Below are 8579 nucleotides of genomic sequence, written 5' to 3' on the forward strand. Positions count from 1 at the left end.
ACTACACAACTGCGCATTATTGATTCTGTTCTTTTCTAGGAAATATTCAGATTGGTCAGAATGATGAATTTGGTGAGTTTTGGCTGTTTGTGTGATTATATAGTGCTTATTCATTAGTCAAAAAGGTTGAATTTTGAAAAAAATTTGAAGTCAAAAAGTTTCAATTCGCAAATTGGCGCTTTTCTTTATTCACGTAATATGAGGGACAATTGATGCTTTACCATATATACTGCTTCCTTGGAAAAAAACACGATGCCAAAACGTTGAATGAGCAGAATTTTAACCGAGTCATTCACGATGTGGCACATAACAAAGAGCAACGTCGCTTGCTCCAAAAAATATATAATAAGCTCAAAAAACTATAAAAGAGATACAACATAAAAAGTTGAGAACAGCAGTATTTTAATGGTAAGTAGTCGTTGGTATTTATGGACGATACAAATCAAATGCCTTGTGTGTGTGTGTTTTTGTAATGGGAGATCGTAATTGAAATCCGTTGCAAATCCACTTTAATTTATTGTAAGCTTTTCTCTTTTACAACAGAGATTAGACGGGAAGTGATTGTACAGTAAAATTCTGTTTTGAATTTATCAGCGGCGAATCGGGTTCCAACTTTTGAATGGTAACAAAAAAAGAAGAATGCTCATATCAAGCCGAAGAAGAGCAACGGCGAAAAAAGGATATGTGTCATTGGTTGTAACTTTATCATCGGTGATGTAGTGCTTTGCACCCGGCTCCGGTAATAAAACGGAAAATAATGACTCCATATGATTTATTGCGCTGTTTTTTTTTATTGGCGCGCACTTCTCTAATGCCGTTATAAATGCTCTTGCGATGCATGCAGGATACGCAATAAGTATTCACAGAATTTATTTCACTTGTTTTTTGTTTGTTCGGTCGCCGCACGCATACCAGACAAGAGAAAAAGGAATCAATTCATCAAATTCAATGAAATTTCCACATATGCCGCTATTCTTTTTTTTTATTCCATTGTTGCTACTGTTATTGCTGTTGTTGCCTGTCATAATTCCACGCACAACGTATTGCAATTCAATTTTTCTGACATTTACATCGTAAGTTCGCATACACACGCACCGACACGCAAAACCGGAACTCGCCGAGGAAAAAAAACACTCATGCGATAAAAAAAATCGAAATCTAATTTCGGTGAAGCATACAAATTTCCAGCATGTCAGTTTTTGTCACACAATTGGCGTGTACTCCAAATTACGATCGCTAAAAATGTGATAATATTATTTGCCAATTGATATGTTAACAATATCGTATTTACTGTAAGTAATACTTTTGATATTACATTTTTATTGCTGTCTTTGCCATATTTTATGTGCCACCGCAACTGCCACCGCCGTCATCGTTATTCGCATTCGTCTTCGGTGCCTTTTTGTCATTGTGGCAAAGTGCGTAAATCATTCTTATGTGGAATTCGTGTTTCAGACGTTTGTTCGAAGCTATTACGAGGAATAAGCGTAACTGAACCAGATTGCGAGTTCAATGAAAAGCTATACTGGTTGGTCTTTTTTTTTTGGACGGAGTGAGGAATAGAAATGGAATCGAAACCAAAGCGAATCAAAACGAACGACAAGACAAGTGAACAATGGTCGTGGGGGCGAAATGTACACACAAACACGGAATTCATTTCGTTTTCCACCGAAATAAGGAAACAGCATCTCTGAAGAATTCGAAAAAAAAAACAGCCCAGTCTATGTTTGCCGGCAACGGAAATGGCATTTGTTTGGTCTTCCCTGGAAAACCATTCATTTCATACTCTCATGCTCGCTCTCAGCTCGACTTTGTCTTTTTGTCAGGGGAGAGCATTCCAAATATATAGGAAACAAAAAGTACAGGGAAAAAAACCCAAGCAAACACACGTAATAAAAATCCCTGTATATTTTTCGTTGTATACAAATTGAATGTAAATGCGACAGTTTGACATGGACAATATGCAATGGGAGCGAAAATTACAAAAAACACCACTGCCTGAAAATAAATGAAATGAATTCATCAAATTCAAAGAATTCATAGTAGGCTCGTGCGCTCCCGTGTGTGTGTGTGTGTGTGTGTGTGTGTGTGTGTGTGTGTGTGTGTGTATGTATGTATGTGCAGAACAGATACAATCAATACGAAACAATTTGTATTCAACTTCGATTTCTTATTTTTACAGAGCGCATGAATTAATCGATGAGATAAAGTCGATTTGTTTGAGTCATTTCACCGGAAAATCGTCGCTTCTCATGGATTAAAAATGAGCTCACTTCCGTATTTGGAACGTTGACGACACACTTTTGTTTGTTGAGCTCTTTTTTCCGCCGTCGTCGTCGTGCGACTTTTTTCAATTGAAATTACGAAACGTGAATTACGTGATCGTCTGCCATTTCGCATTGAAAACAAACACTTTTAAACATTCGCTCCGTTGCGTCTCATCAATAAAAAAAGAGCACAATTTGATGCGTTTTGTTACAGGCAGCATTCATCGAGAGAAGCGATGCCGTTCCATTTGAGTCATTTTCCAAGATAAATTACCGAGACATACGCGAGCCGTGCACAGTTCACATATTAGTTCTCTCTCTCTCTCTCTCTCTCTCTCTCTCTCTCTCTCGTCTCACGTGACTGGTGACTTTCGTTTCATATCAAATTCGGAAGAAAAAAATTTTTTTCTCCGCCTCCTTCTTCATGTGTCTCGCAAACGGTTTTGTAGCATCAAATTGTCTTATCTCATTTCGCTTCATCGTTGATGTATGTTTTTCGTTCGTTGTGTCTTTCTTTTTTTTATTTCGTTCTTTATTTGCCGAGCGAATGAGAATGAAAGGCCACCATGGGGCATAAAATTGTGCAATGGTGTGGCGCGTGTATTTTCAGGAAAATTGATTTTATGTCGGTTTATAAGCCTCTTTCAATGCCACAAGAAAAATGAAAAATCTGTTAAAGGAGCTTATATTTCGCTGTGATTCTTACATTTCTCTTTCGTTCACTGATAGCCCAGTTATCTTTCACATGTTTATTTGCTTCTCTGTCGTTGTTTACTTTATTCAATTCAGCAACCGAATTCGACCTGATTACTTTCGCTCCCACTCCTTCTCGCTCGCTATCGATATATTATGTGTACTTTTATTCATTTTCTACGAAGATGACATACAACTACAATATTTTTTTTTCCTCTCAGTCCGCGCTCTTTCGTTCGATGCTCTTGCACAGTAATTTCGAAACGAATGGATTTCCAATTCGAAAAATATATAATACAAATATGATTGCTTCCAATGAAATGTGAAATAAGAATTCTGCCAATTTCATTTGATATCCCATTTCATGCGCCATCGGAATTATCGTTTCGTGAAATTAAATGCGTGAGCGAGAGGAAGAGGCAGAGGGAGTAAGATAGCGAAAGAAAAGAAGAAGCAGAGAGAGATAGACAGAAAGGAATTAACTCAAAGGTGGGTCATTCAATGGCAGCGCTTCTTTTTTTCCATACACATTTGAAGCTTATTTCTAAGACGCATTCAAAGGAATCCCACTTATCGCTGACTTTTCTGATGAACTTGTAAATAAAAATGAATCATTCAATGCGGCAACAATGTAGTTGTGTTGCGATAAAATTTTCGCTAGTGCACTATCGGTTGGCTAGAGTGTGATATCACGCTCGCTTCAGAAACAAAGCACCACAAGCATCACACCGAATGTGTTGACAATTCAAAATGAAATCACAGTAAGTTTCAATTTGCACTGACAGCAATCGTTGCATGCATCCGCTTCAAACTCGATCCAACTGGCTGAAAATCCTATTGATTCGGAAGCAATATGTAAATATTGTCAATTTTATTTGGAATTCGTTTGCAACACACACTCGCTGGCTTTTATGTTTTGGCAATCATGTAACTAAAACGGAAGGGATTCCAGGGCTAAATTCTACTGCAAATACACACGGGACAAATGTCGTCATTTTCCACTGTAAAACCGTATAAAATATTACTATTTCCGTTTTTTGTTGTTCCCTTGCTTTTTTTCAATGGAATTTCGGGCACATTGCATCAATGGCGAATTGAAATAACAACCGTCTATTTGGTGAGCCAATTTTGAAAATGGGCATAAAAAAATACGCTGTTTACAATGGATTTGCGAGTGTGTTCAATGAAATTGGGCACCGCACACAACCAGATCGAAAGTTGTGGTTTGTGCAGCCAAAAACCTTGGAGATGTTAAATGTATGCAACATAAACAATGGGTTCAATGGAGAGGAAGAAAATATTTGGAATCAAGAGCAGATGTTGGTCTGGCTCATTCGATGCTCGAGTGAGCGTGCGTGCATTTGACGAATAAACTTAACTCGATTCAAATTCGGTATACATTGGTCGTGCCATTCTTTGTGACTTCTTTCATCGTTCAATCGGAAACTTGAGTCGGACGGAAATGTGTATGTGTTATTGCGGTAGAAGTCTGTCACCAATGCAATCCCTGTTTCCGACACTTCACATGAACCTTCGAAAAGTACAATTATTCATTTTTCTCGGTTGAATAAAAAAAAACTAATGTCACAAACAGTAGAAATTTGACCAAAGTTTAGAAGTAGTTGATGGCATTGTGCCATATGGTAACGAGATGACCCTTGGTGTGGAAAATACACATTGTCTGCGTCAGCACACAACAGAGAAGCAGAGAAGCTGCCAGTGTCGCCGTAAAGTTGATTATATTCAACTCAAGCCACACACGATTGAAAAAAGTTGCCGAAAAATTTGATGATTCAATGAGTTGGTTTAGAGATGTAATTGGCTGTCTTTTTGTTGTTCCGGCAATATATTTATGTTTAGGTATTGCAACCTAACTTTACCGACATTTTTGAATGTCGAAACTATTTCGAGCATATTTTCATTTGGAGCTCATTTTAATATGTTCACCGTGCAATGTGCACAATATATTCGAATCCATGGTAAGAACCAAAATATTTACAAAAACTATCATCCATGGGGCACACAAACCAACATTTTTTTTGCTCCAACGAAAAATGTGTATGTTTCCAGGGAGAAAATTTGCATGCAAAAAAATAAAATTTAAAAGAAAGAAGCACATTCCAGAAAACTGACGTCCAAATACCCAAACTACCCACTCAATGGGACGTCATGTATGGAACGATTGACATTTTTATTAGTTTAATCGAGAAAAGTAGTTAATGATTGGTTTGAGAAGCAAGTGCATGTGTGCAATATGCTCTCTTCGGTCTCCGTTTTTTTTTCTTGCCATAAACGCATCTGATTTCCATTTTCTGCGCAATATTGTCTGTATCGATTGTTCCAAAATCTATGCATGGCGATAAGAAAGAATGCTCAGTTGAATCTCGCTTAGCTTACATTTATCGTATCACGAATGAACAAAAATCGATCCGGATTTTTTCGCAGTCACACACGATTTTTTACATGCTCGTCTGCACAGTTGGTGTTGTCGTTTCTTTTTTGTGTCGCTGATACAGTACTGATTTTGCATTTTTATTGCGAAACTGAGAGAGAGAGAGAGAGAGAGAGAGAGAGAGAGAGAAGCAAGCAAAAGACAGGAGCAGCTATTGACTTTAAAGCCCTCAATATGCGAATATATGTTTTCGAGAGGAAAATGACTCGCTCCCAAAATATGAACGAGGCGAAGAAAAAGAAGTAGAAGAAACAAATAAGCAATACTCGTCGAGAAATGTTGCTGTGATTGCGTTTCGATCTCTTGATTTCGACCATTTCATGGATATGGGCCAAATGCTTAGAAAAAATACAATACTCTGAGTGTATGTGGCGAGCAAACAAATTAAAATATTTAAGATAAACACAATAATTTATTCCGAATAAAGATAAACATTCTACCGAAAAAATCGAATTTCAGTCATTCCACACTCAACCAAAGAATATATATGCTTTCGATACTCATATTCTTTTCACTCGTCCATCGAAAAGTTCCATAAAAATTCACAAAATTTATCTTTTTCCATTTTGTGTTTTCTTAATGTTTTTTTTTCTACTCTGTTTTCTAAGTGCCCCGAGCAAGACAAGATATCGATATATATGATTATGCATTTACACGTGTTTGAATTCGAATGCAATCCACGTCCAAGCAATACAACATCGTGCGGCACATATTCATTATGATCATACATCGAACAAAACGAACACAAAATTATTTTTCTTTGTTTTTAAAAGCCCCGAAATAACGAAATTTCTGTGAATAGATTTCAATCGAAAATGAGTAAAACTCATTTTGTGAAATGCCATCACGAAAACCACATGTTAAGTCCATTTTGGAATGGAATCAGACTTATGGGCTATTGCCATTGTGCACTTCGTTCGATCATCTTTCGTAATAATTTCAGAATCCATCATTAGATAATGTTCAACGGAATTATTATCGATCGAAATTGAACGAATAAACAGCCGAGAGTAAATAATCAAACGTAAATAGAATTTATTGCTTGTGGTCAAGAGGCGCATAATGATTTAAGACTTTTTTTTATTCATTCCGTTTCATACCATTAGTTGAAGAATCTCAAGTTGGGAATGTTGCTCGGTGATTCGACAGGCAGTAAAAAAAATCAATTAAATGCATTGAATTGTATCAGTCCACTTTAGTGGTGTGTGTGCGTGTTGAAAAATGAGGTTCATCTTTGATTAAAATAGAATGTTGACAATCGAAATCTTGAAAAAGTACTTGAGCGGCAATGATTAATTTAATTCAAGTATACGTTTTGCGATAGAAAAAATCAATTACACCAACAACAACAGCAACCATAGCAGAAAATGGAAATATTTTCACTGTTGATTGAAACGTCCTTTCAATCGGCACGGCGTTTCACTGTCAACGAACGCGACATGACGCAAGCTATTTTTCGTTCTACAAAATGGCTCAATATCACGGCTCCAGCAATAAGCGGAACCCAACTCCAAACACAATTCATGCAAACACAGCCATTTATTCTAGCGGGCTATCGCTCGTACAACATTTTATCCATAGCGCTCGGGTCACACGAAATGTAAAGCATGCGATTAGTGAAATGTCGTTGTGATTTACATTTTTTTTCGGTCTTGCTGTTTCGTCGACAAAGTTAAATGAAGCAAACTGAATGCCACAAATGGTTTTTATTGTAATTCCGGGATAGATAGATTTAGCGACCTGATACGGATTTTTTTTCTTTCGATTCATTGGTTTCATAATGGAAGAAATAACCATAAAAAATGTATATCGATAGTAGTTGAACAGTTGGGACGAAAATGAAAGTGCGTCTCAATTTCGGCATGAGGCAATTCAATTCAAATGTATGAAACTAAATCCGGATGAACGGTTTAAATGCATTTTTCCGTGCTCTATTTCCTTCTAAATTCTTCGCTGTCTTTTTGCTACTAATTTCAGCAGCCGGTCAGCCAATTGTTACCGTAATATAGGGTTTTTTGTTGGCGAGTTTTTGTTTGCCCGTTCGTTGCGTTGAGTTATACTTTCATTGTAAGCACGCGCGCGTGAGAGCGAGTGAATGAACGAGGGAATTTCCCGTGCATTGTGCAAGTATTAATTCGGGAAAATACGCATCTTCTCGCTCTCATGGCCGAAAAACGATTACTCTTTCTCGGCATATTTAGAAGATATATGACAAAATCTAATCTTTTATTCAAACAAACGCCGCATTACATAAGCTTAAATGACAAAAACACACAATCGAAACCGCCAACGACGACAACGACAACGACCAAGTAGCATTGAATGAGGCATAAAAAAAATAACATAATACACACACAAATTCAGATTAAATATTACTTGGTGAATTCATGATATGTAAAGTACATCAGTTTGTACGCCGGTCGGTAGGTCATAATAACAGCAACACCGTCAAAATTAATTATTCGAACACGAACAACAGTGGACTGTTTTTTTTACACGGCAAATAAATTCGACCGAAGAATGAAATGCGAAAAAAGCGACAAACTTGCAGACAGCAATTAAAAAACATAAATTCGCCGAAACAAGGAAAAAGACACAGAAAAACGCACAAAAATAAAATACATCGCATTTAATTGTTCTACAAGAAACCTGAACCTGAAAGCCTCGGAAAATGCCATTGTCTTGGATACAATATTTTCATGGCGCGCTTACGTTCCCGTCAACAGGTAATTGACTTTATCGAGATACATCTGATTCGTTCTTTTTTCAGTCGTTGCAGTTCGATCGTAGTTTGGGAAACGCAAACGAAAAAATTCTTCCAAAGAAAACCCGCAAATTATCGCATTTTCTGCGGCGTGCAATGCAAGAGAGAAAAAGTCGAGTGAGATTTTATTAGCATAGTCGTCCCAAAGTTTGAGTGAGTTTTTCTTTTCGCTTGGAAAATGTTCAAAATGCTTAGAAAATGAAGTGATTATTATTCGTGTTGACTTGAAATTACGTCATTCATTTTTGCAATGAGAATGATGTTATTAGCAGAGCGGTGTGTTTGCTGTGCCATCCATTTGCCAAAACGATTTGAATGATTCTGTATGGCGCAGATGGAATTTCGATCACTTAAGCCATAATCGGTATAACGGCAACTCATGATAAATATCGCACACAGTGTG

The sequence above is a fragment of the Sitodiplosis mosellana genome, unplaced genomic scaffold (genome assembly GCF_009176505.1).
Source record: "Sitodiplosis mosellana isolate CC-2019 unplaced genomic scaffold, AAFC_SMos_1.0 Smas_scaffold_6226, whole genome shotgun sequence".
Taxonomy (NCBI): domain Eukaryota; kingdom Metazoa; phylum Arthropoda; class Insecta; order Diptera; family Cecidomyiidae; genus Sitodiplosis; species Sitodiplosis mosellana.